Source organism: Triturus cristatus, chromosome 5_1 (assembly GCF_964204655.1).
Source record: "Triturus cristatus chromosome 5_1, aTriCri1.1, whole genome shotgun sequence".
NCBI classification, from domain to species: Eukaryota; Metazoa; Chordata; class Amphibia; order Caudata; family Salamandridae; genus Triturus; species Triturus cristatus.
Genome location: NC_140587.1, coordinates 18942567 through 18966931, shown reverse-complemented (window position 1 = coordinate 18966931; position 24365 = coordinate 18942567). Strand labels below are relative to the sequence as shown.

At 47.9% G+C, this 24365-nt stretch overlaps 1 long non-coding RNA gene across 1 annotated transcript; it reads left to right on the top strand.

Annotated features, from left to right (window-relative positions):
* The first annotated feature begins 1158 nt into the window (after positions 1-1158).
* On the top strand, positions 1159-4151 carry LOC146829976 (uncharacterized). Its single transcript, XR_014961123.1, has 2 exons — positions 1159-1609; positions 2862-4151. It is a non-coding gene; the product is annotated as an uncharacterized LOC146829976 (long non-coding RNA).
* The last annotated feature ends 20214 nt before the right edge of the window (positions 4152-24365 follow it).

Here is a 24365-nt window from a genome sequence, read left to right as displayed (position 1 = left end):
TGTATTCAACAGCACATATTGGTAGAGAATATCACCTCAAGAGATTATTTTTGGGTGTGAAGATGTCCCTTCCTGCCCAAAAACATTCTCACCATGACGCTGGTATTCATGCACCATGGTGCAAGATGGTCTGTGCTGGTGCATGATAGCAGATTGTGGGCCAGGGCATGGAAAGGCACAGAGATGCAACATGTAGGAGACAATATGTTGCATCATGGTGCCTCAAAACTTACGCAGCGTGGAGCTGCAAAATAATTTGCGGCACCACACAGTGTCAATATTCCATAAATTATGCCCCCATTAAAAGTTGTGCATTGCATTCTCAGAGAGATTGAGGCAAACTTTCTGGTGCCCCCTTCATTACAACTTGGAGGCCCTGTATATACAGTTCTTACTTCCAGGGCCATCAAAATTGAGTCGTAGATGTCAGCCAGCATCACAAGTAATCTTGCTGTGCAGCAAAATATCAACACAATAGTGTTTATATGTGTCTTTTACAAGGCACAATGTGCTATTTGCCGTTTTTACCCAGCGCAGATGCACAAGTGTTTCCCGAGTGCAAATGCACAAAGCCTTCATTCATTCTTAATGTCTGTGTGCAGGAAGGATCACCTTTTAATAAAAATACTTCTTAGTGTCCTGATATTCACATACTAGGTTTGACGTTGAATGCAGTGCACATTGATTTACAAAATGCTAAAACTAAGCCATTTGCGCATCAATGTGCAAACATAATGGCATACCGGGGGCTACCTTAAGTTTGGTTGCATACCCCAACATATGATATCTCATATAGCCGGTATTGTGTCAGTTCCCATGTTTGTTGTGTTTGAACCCCCACATCAATACAACTGTTATGCCACTGTCATGCAGTGTCACGTGTGAAAGTGGCACACATCTACAAGGCCATTAAAAGTGTATGGAAGGTGAATCACATATCCGTGTGTACATGGGCTCCTTTCACACAGAACAATGAGTAGAAGTGCCATTTCATGGGTCTTGCAGTTGTTGTCACAATGCACAATCCATTGAAGCAGACACACTCACAGATCTAAGAGTCCCGGTACATCTGGGAATGATTACTAATCAAATACAAAGCCATGTGCGGCATCAGGGAGGTGCAGCTACCACAAATTAGTAATTACACATGCCTGATCATTTGTTTTGGGTCTGACGCATAAAACAGCACGCACATCTGTGAATTTACAGATGTTAACTGTCACTATTGTACCAAAGCTGTCCATAGCTGCAAAATCACATTCATCACCACAATGCAAACATACTTGCAACATGGTGCAAGTGTGCATGTGTTTGTGAACGGCATCTCAATGGATCACCACAGAAAATTAGAGCACATGTGTGTTACAAAATTTGTGAAAGAGTGTGCTTCCTATTAGCACTTAGGCAGGGCATGTTGTACGAATTGGGGAGATAAATGGGACTCACTGTAATACCCTTGTGAAGATGCAACTAACTCACATAAAATACATGTACAGTGTTGAAATGTGCCACATCCACTAATCATATTGTCAACTTTTTCGGCGTGTAGGTGGTCCACCCCCATACACACAGGAAGAGGTGGAGAGATTCAAGGATCCTAATGCCACTGGTGAGTGTGATATCATTTAAATCCTTGTCTGTTTGGTTACAATGTTTCCTCATGCATGCCTTGCTTGGAGACATGTCAGAAGCATCATCCTCGCATGCAGCATGGTTATACATCACATGTGCATGAAAGAGCAAAAGAGTTATTGGTACTATGTGCACATGCATGATGACAAAATTAAGGGTCACATGTATGAAGTGTTGCTGTGGGCGAGTTCCAAATGTTCCCATGTTGTGCTGCACTATGTCTGAACCACATAAATGGAGCACACATTGTATGTGACAGATAGTTTGGGGAAACAATGCCTATTTGAGACATGGAAATAGTAGAAGCCCAAAGATATAGGGCCTTTTTTATGAAGGCCTTACGCCGCCGGTGCGTCACTTCGTCCCATTTTAAGAGTGATGCACCGGTGGCGCAAGGCCTTCATAAATAAGGCCCATAATGTATGCAGTTACCTATGTTATATAAAGGGCCATATGTAGAAGCCCCTATTGCCATCACAACGTCACATGCACTGATGTTCTTGTGGCAAAACGGTACTTGCCTCATTTACAAGGCAGTGTTAATCCACATACCATGGCTTAATGTTGGCTTGTAAATTATGCCCCCTCTCATGCTGTGTCTACCATGGAAAGGGTTGGGCAGTGGGTGTTGCGCTGTGTGTCACAATGCTACACCCATTGTTTTTGATGCAGCCCCCCATTTACAAGTGTAACGTAAATAGGAGGCTGTACCAAAATGAAGAGCAGGGCAAACCTGGTCTTGACTTGGTAAAACAAGCAATAATGTTTTTTTCCCATCGATTTGGCTTTTTACATGTGTGTTGCCTTGTGCAGCATACAGGGGCAAAGTTCATTAGTCCTTGGATTGTTCATGTGCAGGAAGGGACATCTTCAAACACATAAACAAACCTTGCCTGCTCGCAGACGCGCTTGCACCATGGTGATGAGGTGCCTGCGTTGGTGCATGGCAGACCTTGTGTTCCAGCGCTGGGCAAAAGCACAGAAATGCACCGTATCACATTGATACAGCCCTTTCCTGGCCCTTAGATTTGTCATAAGGCAGCACATTAATCTTCATTACTTCGCTGCCCTTGGTCTAAACATCATAAATGAGGCCCCAATGCTTTCAAAGTGATTTTCTGTTAGTAAAAGAGCCTTGATAATATGTCCCTTATATTGCCTGAATGTGCATGTCTACAAGTGTCAATGTGTAAGTGTAGACTGATGTGGATGTAATTCCTCCATTGCAGCCAACATGACACCAGATGAGGAGAGGCAGTACAGGATCCGTCTGGAACGATACCGCCACATCCGCCATGTGGCACGTTACTTCAGACAGATGGGCCGCCAACATGATCGCTCAAATGCAGCTGGAACCTGGAACTCACCAGCTCCTACTCCACCATCAACTAAACGCACACGAAAGACCAAGACAAAGCCATCTGCTATGGACACACAACAAGGAGCAGAAGCAGGGGAAGCCCATTCTCCACAAATGGAAACATCCTCACCTCAACAGCCTGGATCCTCTACCCTACACACCTCTGCACCATCCACAGCTGGCCCATCTGGATCTTCATCCAATCTGCCCTCCGGAACCTCCACAGCTCCCCAATCTGGACCTTCCCCTGCTCCGCCTCCTGAAACCTCCACAGCTCCCGCATCTGGACCTTCCTCTGCTCCGCCCCCTGAAACCTCCACAGCTCCCCCATCTGGACCTTCCTCTGCTCCGCCCCCTGAAACCTCCACAGCTCCCCCATCTGGACCTTCCTCTGCTCCGCCCCCTGAAACCTACACAGTTCCCACATCTGGACCTGCTGCTGCACCTTCATACATTGATGTCGGTCTAATTTTGTCCAAGGTGGAGAAACTGGAAAGGGGCCAGCAGGACTTGAGTCTCAAGATGTCGGGCATACAATTGCAACTGGCCACCCTATTAAAGATGGTGGCAGACTTACAGGAGAGCATAAACCAAATGGATGAGCAGCTGTAGCCAGCCACTCACCAACATGATCTCCAACTGTTATGTGTTCCTAACATTTCTATGCACATATATAGTGTTAAAGTGTGTTTTAATGCATTTATAGTTAGTTAGCTGTTAGTGTACTTGTAGTGCTTAGTATTAGTTCTAGGATAAGGCGTCAAGTTATTAGTAGTGGGTGGGGGGTTGATGTTTAGTGAATGTTTAATGTATTTTAAGAATACATTTTTTGAAAAAACATTAGAAAAATATATCTTTGTTTAGTTTGCTAGGTTTAGTTAGTCTGTGTTTAGATCGAGTGCATGTATGCCTGACGTGTGATTGTTGAATACAGGGGGGGGAGGTTACCTGTGTATTGTGAGTCAGGTGTGAGGTAGGATAAGGTATTGGTATGAAGTTTAAGTTTAGATGTTTAGATGTTAGGATGTCAGTGTAGTAGATTTAGTTTAGTTTAGTGTAGGACGTACCATTTAATGTAGTCATAGTGTAGTGATGTTAAGCATAGCATTTGAGTGTTGTGAAATATTTTGAAAATAAAGCAATGTTTGTATTTAGGAAATGTCTGACTAGTAGGCCTCGGAACTGGTGACATCTGCTCAGGTTGGGACTTACACTTGCTGTGCGCAGACTGTCAGTTATGATCTCAACTCTAACATTTGTATACAATTACAGGTAATCTAAGCAAACAATTCATACCTCAATCAGGAATTCATAGAGCCCACTACTCACCCTTGAGGGTCTTAAGGTATAGTGGGACAGGGGGGCTTCTGTCATCACCCATCATGTGAAAATCCAGGTCTTGAGGCTCTTACTGAATGCTTGCAGTGTTGGACCGATGCTAAGGGGGAGTATGTTCCAGGTCTTGGCCGCAAGTAGGAAATTGATGTGCCTCACGGTCTGGGTCTGTAGATGCAGGAAATTTTGGCCATGGCTTGGTCAGCAGAGCAGAGGTATCTCTTGTGGGTGTAGAAGGAGATTCCGTTGTAGAGGTATTGTGGTCCGGTGTTGTGGAGGGCTCTGTAGGCGTGTGTGAGCTGCTTGAATGTCAGTCTTTTTTTAGACGTGGAGGTAGTAGAGCTCTTGTAGGTGGTGGCCGATGTGGTCTTGTCATGGGACGCAGAGGGAATGTCGGGCTACAGTGGTCTGGACATTCGGGATTTTGTTGCTCTGAAATGTGTTGACGCCGGTGTACAGGGCTTTCCCATAGTACAGCCTGCTGATGATGGATGTGTGGGTGATGGCATTCCTGATTTTGGGCTGGAGCCATTTAAAGGTCTTGCAGAGTATGCAGAGGGTGTAGAAGTATGTTGAGGATACAGCGTTGATCTGTTGGGCCATGGTGAGGGATGAGTCGTGTACGATGCTGAGGTTGCATGCTTGGTCCACGTGGTGGGAGGGTTGCCCAGGGCAGGGGGCCACCAGGTATAGTCCCATGTGGAAGGGGTGGCTCTGAGGATGATGACTTGCGTTTTGCTACAATTTGAGCTTTGGCCAGCTGCAGCTCATCCAGGTTGTAACATCTTTCATCCATTGTGGTAAGTTGTGTCTTGTGATGTTGGGTACCTTGGGGAGGGAGAGGCTGAGCTGGGTGTATTTGGCGTAGGATACTACGCTGAGTCCGTGTTTACTGATGATGTCAGCAAGTGGGGCCATGTAGATGTAGGAGATTGTGGGGCTGAGGGACGATCCTTGGGGAACTCTGCATCAGTACACAGTGGGCCCGATTCACAGAATTAACTTAAGACAAAATCCTAAACTTACTACTTCTGGTATTCACAGAATGCACTTACTACTATTGGTATTCACAGAATGCACTTACTACTTTTGGTATTCACAGAATGGATTTCCGACTACTAACTTTATGTCCACACTCGGGCCGGAAATTCCGGCCCGGAGGCGGAGCTTCCGGCCCGGGGGCGGAGCTTCCAGCCTGGAGGCGGAGCTTGCGGCCCGGAGGTGGAGATTTCGGCCATGGCTAAATCTCCGCCACTGGCCAGAATCCCCACCTCTAGGCCGGAAGCTCCGCCTCCGGGCCAGAAGCTCCGCCTTTAGGCCAGAAGCTCCGCCCCCGGACTGGAAGCTCCGCCTCCGGGCCGGATTTTCCGGCCCGAGTGCGGACGTAAAGTTAGTAGTCGTAAATCCATTCTGTGAATACCAAAAGTAGTAAGTGCATTCTGTGAATACCAAAAGAAGTAGTAAGTTCAGGATTTTGTCTTAAGTTAATTCTGTGAATCGGGCCCTGTGTGTTCAGATAGGAAATGCTGGAGTCTGAATCATTGACTTTGGGCTGCGAGGAAGGAACCAATCCAGTGTAGGGCATTTCCTTGTATGTCGCCATCATGGAGTCTGGCTGCTAGTGTGTGGTGGGAGATGGATTTTAAAACGGCTGAGAGGTCTTGTAGATTGAGGGTTGCAGTGTGGCCTTGTTTGAGGAGTGTGTGGATGTTGCGGTGGCATCTAGGAGGGCACTCTTGATGCTGTGGTTTCTTATGGAGCTGGATTGAGAAGTGTTGAGAATGTTGTAGGATTCTATGAAGTTCACTAGGTGTATGTTGACAATCTGGGTGGTGCCTTTGGGGGCAAATGTGAGGGGAGAGATGGGCCTGTAGGTCTTGCTGTCTGTTAGGTCTGCAAGGGGATGATTGGGAATGGCTTGGACTTCTGGCCATTTGCAATCATTGGGGAGGCGCCTGTTCCAAGGGTGCAGTTTATTGTCTGTCAGTTTTCTGGTGCAATGGCGGAGGCAGCCCTGTGGAAGATGTGCTGCGGGCAGGAGTCTGTGGATGCTACCGAGTCTATGCCCCTCATGGCGTTTGCAGTGTGTTCTATGGTGATAGGGGCACAGCAGAGGATGGTCTGTAGGGTGGATTTTTTGTTGGAAGGTCTTGGGTCGGATGCCTTGGTACTGTTCATCAAAGTTGGCATTGACTTTCCTGATCTAGTGGTAGAAGAGGGATCCAAGTTTCTTGCTAAGGTCCCGGGAGGGAGTGAGGACTGAGCTTTTGCTGGGGGGTCAGGTGAAATATTGTATGATGTTGATGACTTCCCTGGATTTTCAGGAGTTGGAGGGGATACTGCCCTGGATGAAGTAGCATTTTTGTGGATCTGATGAGTTGGATAGTGTGCTGTAGTGTTGGTCCTGTAGGCGGTGCGTGTTTCCTGGGGTTTTGCTGATCCCTCCCAGCTTTCTCGACTTGTCAGCACAAGAGCTTTGAATCTTGTAGGTCCGTGATGAAACAGGTGACTTTTGTGATGTGTTGTATGTTGTACTTCTGGAGGGGTGCAAGCATGTTTCGGCAGATGTAGTCCCATTTGTGGAGTTAGTTCGCTGCAGAGTTTGTGTTACTCATGGTGGGGGGAGGAGTGCGGATTAGTGCAGAGGCAAGGGGCTCTTTGGTGATCTTGCACCAGTGTCTGCACAGGGTATGTGGTGTTGACTTGTGTATGGTGTGTTTTGAGAAGGAGAAGTGGACGCAGTGGTGGTCGGTCCAGAGAGGTTGTGTGGGTTGGCCTAGGCAAATGTTGTTACCACTGCAAAAGATGGGGTCAAGGGTATATCCCATCTTGTGAGTCGGGGTGATGACAAGTTGGTTCAATCTGATGTTGGCGAGGTTGTCTAGGAGGGCGGTGTAGTTAAGATGGTGGAGGTTTTTGAGGTGTATATTCTGGTCTTCAAGCAGTACGTAGTCAGAGGAGGCAAGGTAGTGGTGCGCTATGTGATCTGCGATGGTGTTGGTGAATGGTGTGGCAGATCCAGGATGTCTGTAGGCGAGGGTTCAACAAACAGTTGTTCTGGGGTTGACCGGGATCCGGGAGTGGACATGTTCCATATTGCGCAATGATTTGATCATAATGGAGGTAGTCAGTTGGAGGCAGTTCCTGGAGAATGGTGGCAAGGCCTCCTTCAGGGTGATTGGGCCCGTATTTCCTCATGATCTTGTACCCGTTGGGGATGGCGTATGCAATGTCGGTTGCAGATGTGAGGAAGGCAACGTCACTTGTGCAAGAGGGTGTTGATGACCTCCCAGATTTCCATAACATGTCTGTGCAGGGAACGTGTTTTGAGGAGGATGCAGCTCAGGGGTTTGGGTACATTGGTATCCAGCCTGCTGACCGTAGCTGTCATTGTCCGGAGGTGGGTGAAGGTGCTTCGGCAGTGTCGACATGAGAATGGTGCTTGTGAGTTGCAAGGTGTTGAGAGCTGGCAGTTGTAGTAGCTTCCAAAGTTGCATGCATAGCGTGCTGGAGTTGTAGCGGTGGTGAGTTGGTGATCCAAAGTCCCTTGCGCTGGTTGTGGTCAGGTTGTGTAAGTGCCCCGATGGGTTTGACTTCAGCACACCAATGATACGGATACACAGCAGCCGCCATTGACCAGGGGTCGTGGGTAGGGAGAGCAGTTAGAAGGCAGGAACATGTGGGGGGGCTGGATGCAGAGGTATCTGCGGCGGAAGAGGGAAGGAAAAGACAGTGGGAATACAGAGAAAACTGGGTAAACGGCACAGACAGGCAAAAGAGGCGCTATCAGTCAAAGCACAAACACACAAGGGCCCAAAACAGTGAACAAGGCACAGACAGACCATGGGGGCCCAGACAATTGACCTCATTGGCAATATGCAGTGTACTAGTGGTACGGATAGTACCACACATCTAGTACACCACAGATATTTTCCGTTTCAGAGTGTAATAGGTCTCTGACATTTAGGGTCCGTTAATGCGCAATAATCAGTGTGACAGGCCTGCAAAAATGTCAATATTGTGGATATGCAAGCTAACTCCACGTCCCATTGCACTTTTGCTGATTTACAAATTGTCTTCAACCTGGTAATGTATCAGGTTGTCACGTCTCTACAGGAAATGTGTAACTTAGCTCAAGGAATAGTGGGATGCCGAATGGTTGACAGTCTCTCAGATTTACATATGTGTTCGGACGAATCAATTCTGCCATGTCAGGGAAGTTCTGTTGCCGTGGTTAATTGTAAGGCCATTTTGGTGCCTCAGTGTCTCCTTCTATATCTGGCACAGTGTCATTGCAGTACCACAAAAGTGTTTGTAGGACCTCATACATGAGACACAGGTTGAGTGATAATGGATGTGGTTGCAGGCACACTGGTGTGAAGCATGTTCATATTCCAACAAATGAGCAAATTGCTGTGTCTACGATATTTTTTACTTTAGGATGTGCCTTTGATGCCAGCCACCTGCACATGTTTCACATGTATATATACCTGAGGGATGTCAGCATTTGTATGATCTCACACATTCACCTAAGAATGACCCACATAAATGCAAGCTTGCAAGCAGAATTGCTTTTACCATTCACACACTCTTTGCAACTTTTGAAATGTTTGTCATACCAACATGGGACCTATTGTGCTATCTTAGCCATTGCTATTTCTGTCCTCCACACGGTACTAGTCACTTAATTGCTGTTGCCAGTTGCACATTGCATGCTGAGCTTGAAAAGTACATTTATTGATACAATAAAGCAAGTAGCAAGGTATGACGGCAGGCAAATAATCAAGAGACACTTACAGTAAGGATGAGGATGTCCATGCACAATCCATACAAAAAAACCTTTTCGGACATATAGGTGAGAGTAAGATTTAACTGTGAAGAAAGGAAGAGTTTCCATCATACATTCATCTCACAGAGGAAGGCCACAAATAATTAGGTGATAATCCAGTGACAATGAGAAATAGGACATTTACATTTTTAGGGTATGCTGTCAGTACAATGATCACCGGACAGTGTAGATTTAGGATCATTTGGCAATCGGTGATGCTAACGCGCCATTTTCCGGACGACTGGAAATTCATCAACATCATCTTCCTCAGATGTATGTGTTGTCTCAGCTGATGGTGTTATCAATGATCCTGTAGACACAGGAGGCATACTCACATCAGGAGCTGAAGATGTGGAAGGCAGATTTCCTGTCTCATTTCCCTGAGCCAAAAGGTAAGGCAGCAATGCCCTGAGCATGACTTGCTGGTTTGCCAGCACTGCCGCAACATCCCGTTGGTAGGCAGCCAAGGCGGTAAGGTATGTATCCTGTTTCTGACCCATGGCTTCAAGTATGTTCTGGATGGCCCTCAGCCTGTTGGCAACTTCAAGGGTGCCACTTGTGGTGGGCATTTGCTCGTGCCTCTGCTGCATGACAACAGATATGCCATTCAGGGCCTGACACAAGCCACGTTGTGGAGCATCGGTGCCTCTTCCATTTTCTGCACTGCCACAACCTGAGCTTAGACAACTGAGGACCCCCTCTAGGGTGGCTGCCATGCTCTCCATCCCTTTCCGCACCTCATGTACCAACTGGCTCTGCACTTCAACAACACGTTGTTCAAATACATTTAGCGTGTCCTGCGATTGGGGAGGTTCAGATGTTGTGGGAGATGGTGTACGAGGGTTTCCAGACAAGTCATGTGGAGACCCCACAATGCCGCTTGACCTTCTTGTGCCGGGAGAGGGTGTTTGAATCGATTGTAACAGCTCCTGGAGGAGGCCTTGGTCCAGGCCTGGCACACTGTCACCCTCCTCATCAGCCTCTTCAAACACAGGCTGCTGCTCATGAGTAGGTGTTGCATGCCCTGAAATGTAACAAAATGTAGGTTGATGCTCATGTTTGACATCTGGTCTCAAGATTCTACCTTTTGTGTTCACATCACTTTGTAACTATGATGTAGGTCAACAGAGCAAAGTTCAAGCTATACATCATCAGATAAGATTTTCAAATTTTGGTTACAAAATGTCCTAGTTGCGTTTAAAATATGTTTCCTATCACATGGCACATGGCCAGACAGGCCAGGCCTGAAGCAGTGCATGCACCTTTGCACCATGGTGCAAGGGTGCCTGAGTTGCAGGGGATGATTGTTTGTGTGCATGGAAGGGAAACCTTCCTGCATGAACCAGTCACAAAATGCTTTTTCCTCTTTCTAAGTGTACTGTTGAATGCAACACATTTATGTAGAGGATAGACCAGAGGGATCAAAAATAATTATCCTGGTTGTGCCTCCCGTACGCCTCCCCTTGTGAGGCATATGTTTATTGCACTGCCTCAGAGTTACAATTTCACGTTGATCTTGGGCATTGTCAATTGGACTAGGATGTTTCTGGGAACACCCCCAGCAACACCCATGGAATACCCCTTTCACGCACTTTAATGCGTGAATGATGCCAATTGCATTTTTTGGTGAACCATGTGACGTGGCTTTCCTTGCCCTATTATTATGCCTGTAGCACATTGTGCCACCAGTACATAATAAGAGTGACATCCTGGCAGCACAGTGGTGCCAGTCCAGCATCATAAATGAGGCACCCTATGTCTGTTGTAGGGTGTTGTGGGGCTTGTATTTCATATGGGTTCTGTTGTGTTTGCACCTGCATGTGGCAATTCACAGGTGTGGCAGTGGGCTAGTACTGCGCTTTTGACATATGTATTGTGATGTACATGAGAGACCTGGATTGAACTGTGCAACATCTGACTGTCCAGAGTACAAGGCTTTTATGTGACACTTCACTGTTATTGACATGCATGACTTCCCTTTGCACAATGCATGTCACTAATGAGGCCTGGTACCTTAGTAAATGCACTGCACAACATTAACTTGTTACCAACATTGCCCCTTGTAACAACTTACCCTGTGTGTCTTGCAGTTCCTCATACTCAGCACTCTCCTGTCCTGGAAGTCCTGCCACCAACTCATCTGGGATGACAGCCGCAACCCGCTCCTCAAGGGCATCCAGCTCTTCCTGGTGTGCTGGGCTGCCTCCTCCAGTCTTCATTGCTTCCTTCCGATGTTGTGCCATTTTTTCTTTTGTCCTGCGCTTGATGTCATGCCAGCGTTTCTTTATATCGGTCGCTGTCCTCTTTGATTGGGCCACACAGTTGACCTTTGTCAATATGGACTGCCAAATGGCCTCTTTTTTAGATAATGGCAACTTTGAGTTGACAAACAGCTGGTGTTGGTGGTCTGTTACCTCATTAATGAGTATTTCGTTTTCCTCCACACTGAAATTTACTTTCCTCTTCCTCTTCCCCTGGGTTTCGGGCTGGACATCCTGGCTGGCATGTGGGAGGTTATCTTGACTGCTGTTGTCTCCTTCATACTCCATGGTAGTTATATTTGCCTCAAGAAATGAGTTTATAGGTGGATGCGTGTATTTTTAGCTATTTTCCGAATACTGACGCAACGTAAAAGTGGTGCAGGGCAAGGTTGACTTGCGTCAGAATACGTGAATCTGACTTACGACACTTTTTCAGCAGTTGCGTCAGTTTTGGTTACGTCAAGACGGCAGCGTCTGCGTGTGTTTTTTTTTACTTTCATCATCACTTACGACATGATGCGCCAAACCATAAATTTGACGCATCGATGTCGGAAAAAAGTGACGCAGCATGTCGTACGGAATTGTGACGCATCTCTGCGCCAGCGCAGAGTTGCGTCACTTTTCATAAATGAGGCCCCATGAATTTTTGCAGCTACACTATATTCCTGGCTCCTAGTAGCCCCAGCCTTGAGCACCTCCTGCACTGAAGATTGTTGTCCTCCACTCCACGAGTGACCCGTGGGCCAGCTTCAAGTGCAACTGCTCGAGGCTCCTTCGCGATCAGTAGCCCATTGGCTAGCAGGTCCCCACAAAGGCAAATCCTTTGCTGAATGGGCATTCCGGATTGCTCCAGATTTGTCCTGACTTACCCTCACTGGGTGAGTCCCTCAGACCTTTCTGGTCTGCACCGCAGTCTGTATTCCTGTGACTTGCTGTTGTCAAGGCGTGTTGGGTCCATTCTGGTCGCCGACACTGCAGCACTCGACAGACTTTGTGTGACAGCTCGAATGCAGCTCGTGGACTATGTTGATGCCTCCTGGACCTCGTGGCTGAAGAGTCAAGACCCCCATCAACTCACCTGAAGCACCCAACATCTGTGGGCATTGGTCCACCCTGCCCTAGGTCACTGGCAAGTGACCCAGACTCTGTCCCCTCTGCTTTCAGGTTCCTTACATCCTAGATCCAGGCTTGGATCTCTCCGGACACTTCTCCTCTTCATGGCAGCTGCAGTTCTTTGCAGGCTTCCATTGAAATCGATGATGCGACCCAACACCAAAAGACACCTATGCACCCGGCTTCCCTGGGTGAGGTAACTCGAGTACTCCAATGCTCTAGTGGGTGCTATCCCTAGAACATCTTAAGTCCAAAAGGGTTTTGTCCTGACTCAATTAGAAGTGTCCCTAATCTTTAAAATTCCAACCGCGACATTGCCCAGAGAAGATAATAGGAACCCACGGTTGAGTTTCCACACTGCATACAGCTCCAGTGGGTCCCCTGTGTTACTACCTTGGCTGGTTCCTTGGGGTTCCAGCGATTCTAGAGGCAATAGGCCTAGTTCCTATTCCAGTTGTGGTTCTTATACCACTTTTTTAGTATATGGTTTGGTACGCCCCTAGGGCCCAAACGTGTATTTGTGCTTTTACTAATGCTTAATCACTTGTAACTTTAGCACTTCAAACTCCAGTCTCATAAAGAGACTAGAGGGGTGTTTTTTATCTTAAATACATATATTTTGAATATATACCTGGTGTGGTTGTCTTTTCATTTGATCATTCAAGAGATTATAGACTGGTAAAACAGGTAGGCCTGGGCTAAAATTCCGTTCCGCTCGCGGAAATTGCGATAATTTGACATTGTCGCTTTCCGCGGAGAGCGCGAAAATGTAAAAATTTCCGCAATCTGCATTGTATCAGAAATGTTTTGCTTGCTCGCGCTGTAAAATAATACATTCTCGCGTGCGCGCGATCACCTTACCTGAATCCCCGTGCTCACCAACAAGTTTTCCCGATCCGGTCCACGAGATATTGGATTGTTGGTAGCCATTTGCGCTGTCTCGCAACAGTTCGCGGCCGCAGTAACGTCATTCGTCGCGCGATCACGTCTTTCTTCTCTTTCTTCTCGGGATCATGCACCGCAAGACAAGTGAAAACAAGATGGCCGCACCTGCGAGCAACCGCATGGGTAAGCCGCGACCACACAGAAAATACCGCGAACGGGCGGAAAAAAACTTCTGCATCTACGCGATATTGCCGCATATTTGCGGAGATTTTTAACATTTTCGCGATAATTTGTGACAGTGAAATTCGCAAATTCCGCCCACCCCTAAAACAAGCTGCTTTACATTCCTTCAAGACTTAGCCTGAAGGCTGCTCTCCATAGCTACCACTAGGATAGCTTTCATAAGGTTGTCTTTAACCATTCACCATAAGGGGTTGTTTGGACTGATACAAGGTGCCCACTAGAACTAGTGGACAGCATATATCATGCCACCTTCTCACAAAGAGAAGGTTATACCCCCCTATAAGTTCAGGGATACGCTCTTGTCTGAGACCCATGAGGGACACTTGGGCGCTACACTCACCAAACTCAGAGTGGGAGAATCTTTCTTGTGGCCCCAAATGGACAGAGACATTGACACTTGGTTCATGACTGTGCAATTTGTGCCAGCAGTGACAAATCCGTATGGATTTCCAATCCGCCATTAACACCTATTACCCTTCCTAACAATCCTTGGGAAAAATTGGGTATTGATGTTCTGGGCCCCTTCCAAGCTTTAACCCTTCAGTGTCACTTCCCAGAGTTATGATTGATTACTACTCGAAGTGGCCAGAGGTCAAATTTGTAACCAAGGCTGACTCTCAAGAAATTCTAGAATTCATGAAAGAGGTGTTCATGCGGGAGGGTTTTCCCAAAACCATAGTATCCGACAATGGGGTACAATTTATATCCTCTGATATTGAACTATTTCTGAAAGAAACTTGCATTAACCACCTTAATAGTTCATCTATCACCCCCAAACTACCGGTTTAATGGAGAGTCTAAACAGAATAATTGGTGATTGCATATGGTGGGCTATCTCACATAAAAAAGTCATACCTGTTGCTGTCAGAGCGATGTTGTGGTGTCACCATTTGAGTTGCTTAAAGGCAGGAAGGCATGTTCTGAATTCAGACCAGCATTGATGTCAAAATGGTTTAAACACAGGGTCTCTGCACAAGAGCTAGATGAGATGGTAAGAAACAAAGTTGTAACTACTCAGACTAAGCAAAAGACCTACTTTGACAGTAGGAAGCATGTTACCACCAAGACATTCATAGTGGGTGATCTAGTTAAGATAAAAAATCTGGCTTTGTACGAAAAGGTGACTCTAAATTCAGTGAACCATACTCATTGACAAAATCTGCGGGAGCGCTGTTCATGTCAATCATTGAAACTGGTGGAACATGAATAAAGTTGTAAGCGTTGATACCCAGGGGCCTGACAACACCCCACAAGGTATGGGTACTGAAGCCATAAAATCATTAGGTGTAAAACGCAGTAATAATGGTGTTGATGAAGTTCCTCATTGGAGAAGTGCGAGGGACATTAGACTGCCTGTTAGATTCAGGTAGCCGTCTCTCTCTCTCTCTCTCTCTCGCTCTCTCTTTCCCTCTCACTTCATCTCTTTTGTCCTTGCCACCCTTCTCCATCTTTCTCCCTCTTTTCCTGGTTTTCTCTGTAAGGAAAAGAGATATGTAGTAGCCTGTCCTCGTGCCTCCTGCGTGTGGACACACTGTGATGTCACGGCCCGTGCTGCCCTTTGGCTCGTGCAGTGACACCCACTTGAAATGACCGTCGGCATTTGACCGTTGATGCGGAGTCTGTTGGCGCTGTGCTTGCAGGCATGGCTCGCTGTCTGCGGGATCTATGGAACTATGAATAAATCACTTTGAACGTTACACTTTGGTTAGCATTGTAACTACACAGAGGCAGAGTCTTATCCAATGTCTCCTACTGTGCCCCATGTGAGGGCATCAGTGATGCAGCATAGGATCTCATCAGTGTCTTCTGTCAGATCACATAGGGTCCTGTGTCATGCAGGTACTGCACATTGACTGTGCATTGACTGTGCATTGACCTGGCCAATTGCCCTATGACACAATTGTGCTATATCATTTCACCAGGGGTTTTCACTAATAAGTGCACAAGTGTTTTTAAGTGTTATAGAGAAAGATCGTACCTTTTACCCTAAAAAAGAATGTAGTGGACATTGGGTACGTTTTTCAGTCTTTCCTTGTATCTGCCTGGTGTCCGTGTGTACTTGCTCTGTCACTCAGATGTTTTTCTGATAAAGTGAACTCATTGTTGTCTATGCAATGATGACCATACTGAAAGGATACACATTGTAGTAATGTCTGAACCCACATATCTCTGATACTTTTCCACCATGATCTCAGATAGCAGAGTATGCCACATCCAGGTGGAATGCAGCAATTGATTACACAGCCACGTGGGCCTCAGGAATCCCACCCAGCATCACTTTCATTTTCAGATAATTGTTAATTTGATGGGTATTAACGTTTCAAACTCTTCCCACAGATCATTTGGATTCAATGTGTGTTTATTACTCTTTGCTGATTCTGGGGCGTTATTGCACAGGAGCCTTCTGCCGGTATGTGGCTGCCAAATGTCTGTAGCCAGACTGGAGAACCCTCTTGTGGGGTGGATGAGGGCTTGAGGTGTCCTAAAGGTGCATGTACTGTAAATGTTGACTCATTTCCAGCAGATCTCTACAATAAGCATCTTCTGACCTGTTCTTAGGGCTGGAATAAGCGATGATAATCCTGTTGGAACAGGCTGGGATCAGCTGGACTACAAATCACTCAAGTTCCTTCACGTGACAGAAGACCAGGGCCGACTCTGGCTGGTCACCAATGATCAGAGGGTCTTCACATGCGCTCTCTAAATCCAAAGAGAGTGAAGAGGTGTCTCCAACCACCATCAACAAGATTCACACTGCCCTTGACATGTCCTCCTCTCTCTTGCTCCAGGTCACGTGTCTCTCTCATGGATCCTCTGTCCCTGATGCCTCTCTCTCTTTCCTCCAACCTCCATTGCCTCCCTCTTTTGTCACATCCTTACACCCTCTCTTGTCCAACCTGCATGTTCTTGACCCAATCAATTGCCTTCGCACAATCTCACTTACACCGTCTGATGTGGTGTTCATGAATTCTGCAAGGCAAAATCTCAAATATTTCAAAAATAAAAATCACCATTAAAGTCCCTTGCTGAAAGAGTCCTTCTTACCAATAAACCTGTGTGTGGCTGGAGTGTTGTGAGCCCTCAATCCAGAACTACGTGAGGAAATTGTGACACCTCAATCCTTCACCTAGAAATGGACAAGCCGATCCTGGTGAACTATGACAAGAGCCTCTTAGTAGCCTTTCATTGTAATCCTTGCTGGTGGAAACATGGCCGACAACCACGAGGCACACTTGATAACTTTAGAGAGGTAGGAAGGAGCCTACTTCTTTTCCAAAACATTAATTGGAGCCATGTTACTTCTTTTGGGGAAGGAGAGGATTAATCATATTAAGAAATACATTCACAGGTAATTAATCCATGGGCACAAAGAAGTGCCAACCAAAAGGGCTGCTGAAATTGTAAGCATGGTCCAGGCTGGAATGGCTATTGTGCCACGCTGGCATTTGCCTGGTATGTTCCATGCCCAGGGCTGCTATAGGATCAGGACAGGGTTTACACAACCTAACCATGTCTCTGGGGGCACATTATAGTCACTGCCCCCATAGGGTCAATCTGGTTTGACCATTTTTGCCAGGATTGATTTTTGGTTCCAACCAGGCCCTGAGCAGGGTCACTTGATCTGTATTTCAGGATAGTTCCAATCCCTGTTAGCTCCCAGGATAAAGTGTTTTGTGCAGAACACACAAGGGCTCACTCAGCAGAATACTAACTGACATGTGAACACTTCATGTAACAAGATACGTCCCTCTTTTATTCTATCTACCATAGGTTATATTTTAGAATTGGTTTTAATTTTTGGTCGTCAGGCTACACTATGGGCTCCAAGTAGCAAATCTTTTAAATTTAAAAGCAGCCTTGTGGGACATATGGTTACCTTTCATGTGTTTAATGTATGTGTCTCACCGGCAGGCTTTAAAACATTAGACCTTAAAAACCATAAAATGTTTCAGATTTTTCTGTAATCCCAGTTTTATTTTTTTATAACTGCTGTTTTCACAACAATATCCATGTTGTAACCTGGATTTGCATGAATAATGCAGGATTTGTTTTCATCCTGTAGATGGGATCTTCATACTTTCTGGGCAAAGATTTCACCTTATTAGCCTGAGTTCAACAACAGACATCTAGATATCTGGCCAGTTAATTATGTGTCACATGTATATAGACATTTTAGTTAACTTTTCATCTGCTTGAGGAAGATGCATTTTGTTGTTGAAATCTACAAAATATATAGCAGTGGGATGAATATTTGACAAGTCCGTAATTATACAGAAAATGACATACCCTATGAATTCACTCCACTAAACAACTGTTGGTTGGTCGGTGAGGATTGTCTACATTTTTTATATGAATACCCTTGGCAAACTAAAACATATGAATTTGGCTGCAGTACTTGTAATGGACCTTTACCAGGACTTGTCAGTGGAAATGCAGTACTTGGAACAGACGGTATCGGCACATGTCAGCAGGGCTGCGGTACCTAAAATAGACAGTATTGGCACTTGTCAGAAGGGCTGCAGTACTTGGAATAGATGCATCAGCACTTGTCAGAAGGGCTGCAGTACTTGGAATAGACGGCATCAGCACTTGTCAGAAGGGCTGCAGAACTTGGAATAGACAGCATCAGCACTTGTCAGAAGGGCTGCAGTACTTGGAGTAGACGGCATCAGCACTTGTCAGAAGGGCTGCAGTACTTGGAATAGACAGCATCAGCACTTGTCAGAAGGGCTGCGGTACTTGGAGTAGACGGCATCAGCACTTGTCAGAAGGGCTGCAGTACTTGGAATAGAAGGCATCAGCACTTGTCAGAAGGGCTGCAGTACTTGGAATAGACGGCATCAGCACTTGTCAGAAGGGGTGCAGTACTTGGAATAGACAGCATCAGCACTTGTCAGAAGGGCTGCGGTACTTGGAGTAGACGGCATCAGCACTTGTCAGAAGGGCTGCAGTACTTGGAATAGACGGCATCAGCACTTGTCAGAAGGGCTGCAGTACTTGGAATAGATGGCATCAGCACTTGTCAGAAGGGCTGCGGTACTTGGAATAGACGGCATCAGCACTTGTCAGAAGGGCTGCAGTACTTGGAATAGACGGCATCAGCACTTGTCAGAAGGGCTGCAGTACTTGGAATAGACGGCATCAGCACTTGTCAGAAGGGCTGCGGTACTTGGAATAGACGGCATCAGCACTTGTCAGAAGGGCTGCAGTACTTGGAATAGACGGCATCAGCACTTGTCAGAAGGGCTGCAGTACTTGGAATAGACGGCATCAGCACGTGTCAGAAGGACTACAGAACTAGGAATAGACAGCATCTGCACTTGTCAGAAGGGCTGTAGTACTTGGAATAGACGGCATCAGCACTTGTCAGAAGGGCTGTAGTACTTGGAATAGACGGCATCAGCACTTGTCAGAAGGACTGCAGTACTTGGAATAGACGGAGTCAGCACTTGTCAGAAGGGCTGCGGTACTTGGAATAGACGGCATCAGCACTTGTCAGAAGGACTGCAGTACTTGGAATAGACGGAGTCAGCACTTGTCAGAAGGGCTGCGGTACTTGGAATAGACAGCATTAGCACTTGTCAAAAAGGCTGCGGTACTTGGAATAGACAGCATTAGCACTTGTCAGAAGGGCTGCGGTACTTGGAATAGACAGCATCATCACTTGTCAGAAGGGCTACAGTACTTGGAATAGACGGCATCAGCACTTGTCAGAAGGGCTGCGGTACTTGGAATAGACGGCATCAGCACTTGTCAGAAAGGCTGCAGTACTTGGAATAGACGGCATCAGCACTTGTCAGAAGGGCTGCGGTACTTGGAGTAGACAGCATTAGCACTTGTCAGAAGGGCTGCGGTACTTGGAGTAGACGGCATCAGCACTTGTCAGAAGGGCTGCAGTATTTGAAGTAGACAGCATTAGCACTTGTCAGAAGGACTGCAGTATTTGGAGTAGACAGCATTAGCACTTGTCAGAAGGGCTGCAGTACTTGGAATAGACAGCATCTGCACTTGTCAGAAGGGCTGCGGTACTTGGAATAGACAGCATCAGCACTTGTCAGAAGGACTGCAGTACTTGGAATAGACAGCATCTGCACTTGTCAGAAGGACTGCAGTACTTGGAATAGACGGAGTCAGCACTTGTCAGAAGGGCTGCAGTACTTGGAATAGACAACATCAGCAGCCCCTGGCCCCCGAGGACGCCATCCGACTCGACGGACTTACGACGCCGCCACCCTCAACGCACTCAACGCTGGACGGAACCCCACCTGCTACCAAGCCACCCCGAAACGCGCCCACGGACCCTTCACCTGCCAAACCTGCAAGTTCACCTGCCTCCGGCCTGCACCACACCCGCCAAGCCGAACACCAGCAACAACCACCTCAAGTGCATCCTGCTCAACACCCGCTCCATCCACAAGCACGCCGTCGAACTCTGGGACCTCCTCGACACAACATCGCCAGACGTCGCCTTCCTCACAGAAACCTGGATGAACGCCTCCTCAGCGCCCGACATCGCCACAGCCATCCCGGACGGATACAAGATCACCCGGAGGGACCGCGTCAACCAGACCGGAGGAGGCATCGCCATCGTACACAAGAACTCCATCCGCATCACGACCAACTCCGACGACACCTTCACCGCCGCTGAACACCTCCACTTCCAGATACACACCGACCCCAAGATGACCCTCAGAGGCACCCTCATCTACAGACCCCCGGGACCACGCACACAATTCAGCGAAGACATCGCAGACTTCATCAGCCCGCACGCCCTCCCCTCCGCTGACTACATCCTCCTAGGGGACCTCAACTTCCACCTGGAGAACAACAAGGACTCTAACACCACCACCCTGCTGGACAACCTCGCCAACCTCGGACTCATGCAACTGGTGAACACCCCCACCCACTACGCCGGCCACACACTTGACCCCGTCTTCTCTTCCAGCAAGCACATCTCCTTCAGCCACTCCACCGGACTTCATTGGACTGACCACAGCTGCGTCCACTTCAGCTTCAGAAGAACCACGTCCCACCACCACCCGCAACAGGTTCCTCGCCAGAGCTGGAGCAGGATCACCACCGAGCAGCTCACCACCTCCCTCAGCCAGAACCCTCCAGCCAGCACAACGGACCCCAACAAAGCAGCCAGCAACCTCACACAGTGGCTGACCGCCTGCGGCGATGACCTCGCACCACTGAAGAACCCTCCCAGCAGACCCGGCAGCAAGAAAGACCCCTGGTTCACCGACGAACTCAAGGACTCCAAGAAGAACTGCCGCACCCTCAAGAAAGCCTGGCGCCATGACAAGACCACAGACAACATGACCGCCCTCAAGCACGCCACCCACAAGCACCATCAGCTGATCCGCACCACCAAGAAGGCAGCATTCAAAGAAAGACTGGACAACAATGCCCACAACAGCAAGAAACTCTTCAGCATCGTCAAAGAGCTCTCCAACCCCAGCGCCGGAAACAACGACATCACTCCTTCACAAGACCTCTGCGACTCACTCGCCTCGTTCTTCCACCGCAAGATCGCCGACATACACAACAGCTTCGGCGCACCAACCACGCACCCTACCGCCGAACCAACGCCCCCCACCACCACCCTCTGCGCCTGGACCCCGGTCAGCACCGAAGACACCACCCGCACGATGAACACCATCCACTCCGGATCTCCAACCGACCCCTGCCCCCACCACGTCTTCAACAAGGCCGACTCCATCATCGCACCCCAACTCCGGGACATCATCAACACCTCCTTCTACACCGTCACCTTCCCAGAGAGCTGGAAGCACGCCGAGCTCAGCGCCCTCCTGAAGAAACCAACAGCGGACCCCACCGACCTCAAGAACTTCCGCCCCATCTCGCTCCTCCCTTTTCTTGCCAAAGTCATCGAGAAGACCGTCAACAGACAGCTCGCCTCCTTCCTCAAGACAAACGGCTCCCTCGACCCCTCGCAGTCCGGTTTTCGAGCAAACCACAGCAGCGAGACCGCACTGATCGCAGCCACCGATGACATCAGATCCGTGCTCGACAACGGAGAAACAGCGGCCCTCATCCTCCTGGACCTCTCTGCAGCGTTCGACACTGTCTGCCACCGCACCCTAGTACAGCGCCTCAGCAACATCGGGATCCAAGAGAAGGCACTGAAGTGGATCATCTCGTTCCTCACCGGAAGAACTCAGAGAGTCCGCCTCCCCCCGTTCAGATTCGATACCACCGAAGTCATCTGCGGCGTACCACAAGGATCATCACTCAGCTCAACCCTCTTCAACATCTACATGAGCCCCCTCGCAGCCATCGCAAGCCAACACAACCTCAACATCATCTCCTACGCCGACGACACCCAGCTGATCCTCTCCCTCACCAACGACCCCGCCACCGCCAAAACCAGCCTCCAGGAAGGGATGAAAGACGTCGCCAAATGGATGAAGAACAGCCGCCTGAAACTGAACTCAGACAAGACGGAAGTCCTCATCCTGGGATCATCGCCCTCTGCCTGGGACGACTCCTGGTGGCCCCCTGCCCTGGGCACCACTCCCAAGCCAACAGACCAAGCACGCAACCTGGGCTTCATCCTGGACTCCTCCCTCTCGATGACCAGACAAGTCAACGCCGTCTCATCATCATGCTTCAACACCCTGCACATGCTCCGTAGGATCTTCCGATGAATCCCCACCGAAACCAGGAGGATGGCCACCCAGGCACTCGTCACCAAGCGACTGGACTACGGGAACACCCTCTACGCCGGAACCACAGCCAAACTTCAGAAAAGACTCCAAAGCATCCAGAACACCTCCGCACGACTCGTCCTGGACATCCCCCGACACAGCCACATCTCCGGCCACCTGAGAGACCTGCACTGGCTCCCCGTCAGCAAGAGGATCACGTTCAGGCTCCTCACCCACGCACACAAGGCTCTCCACGACCTGGGCCCCACATACCTCAACAACCACCTGACCTTCTACACGCCCACCCGCCAGCTACGATCGACCAGCCTCGCCCTGGCCGCCGTACCACGCATCCGCAGAGCCACCGCCGGAGGAAGATCCTTCTCCTACCTGGCAGCCAAGACTTGGAACTCCCTCCCCATCCACCTTCGGCTGACCCAGGGCCATCTCTCCTTGAGGAAGCAACTCAAGACCTGGCTCTTCGAGCAGTAACGGACCCCTCTCCCTCAGCGCCTTGAGACCCTTCCGGGTGAGTAGCGCGCTATACAAATGCTATGATTGATTGATTGAGCAGTTGTCAGAAGGGCTGCAGTACTTGGAATAGACAATATTGGCACATGTCAGCAGGGCTGCAGTACCTGAAATAGACAGTTTTGGCACTTGTCAGAAGGGCTGCAGTACTTGGAATAAAGGGTATCAGCACTTGTCAGAAGGACTGCAGTATTTGGAAAAGACAGCATTAGCACTTGTCAGAAGGGCTGCAGTACTTGGAATAGACGGCATCAGCACTTGTCAGAAGGACTGCATTACTTGGAATAGACAGCATCAGCACTTGTCAGAAGGGCTGCAGTACTTGGAATAGACGGCATAAGCACTTGTCAGAAGGGCTGCAGTACTTGGAATAGACGGCATCAGCACTTGTCAGAAGGGCTGCAGTACTTGGAATAGACGGCATCAGCACTTGTCAGAAGGACTGCATTACTTGGAATAGACAGCATAAGCACTTGTCAGAAGGGCTGCAGTACTTGGAATAGACGGCATCAGAACTTGTCAGAAGGTCTGTAGTAATTGGAATAAACGGCATCAGCACTTGTCAGAAGAACTGCATTACTTGGAATAGACGGCATCAGCACTTGTCAGAAGGGGGGAACAACCTTTACAACGCAACTGTTACAACGCACTACACTTACAACGCATTTTTTACAACGCAAAATCCATTACAACGCACTACACTTACAACGCATGACACTACAACGCATTTTTAAAAACTACCTTTACAACGCATTCCATTACAACGCCTACCATTACAACGCATAATATTACACTACACTATCCAACACTTACTCTACTGTTGCACCCCCTGGAGTTAGAATAGTATTTTTTACCCCTACACTATCCAACACTTGCTCTACTGTTGCACCCCCTGGAGTTAGAATAGTAATTTTTACCCCTATACTATCCAACACTTACCCTACTGTTGCACCCCCTGGAGTTAGAATAGTAATTTTTACCCCTATGCTATCCAACACTTACCCTACTGTTGCACCCCCTGGAGTTAGAATAGTAATTTTTACCCCTATACTATCCAACACTTACCCTACTGTTGCACCCCCTGGAGTTAGAATAGTAATTTTTACCCCTACACTATCAAACTCTTACCCTACTGTTGCACCCCCTGGAGTTAGAATAGTAATTTTTACCCCTATACTATCCAACACTTACCCTACTGTTGCACCCCCTGGAGTTAGAATAGTAATTTTTACTCCTATACTATCCAACACTTACCCTACTGTTGCACCCCCTGGAGTTAGAATAGTAATTTTTACCCCTATACTATCCAACACTTACCCTACTGTTGCACCCCCTGGAGTTAGAATAGTAATTTTTACCCCTATACTATCCAACACTTACCCTACTGTTGCACCCCCTGGAGTTAGAATAGTAATTTTTACCCCTATACTATCCAACACTTACCCTACTGTTGCACCCCCTGGAGTTAGAATAGTAATTTTTACCCCTATACTATCCAACAC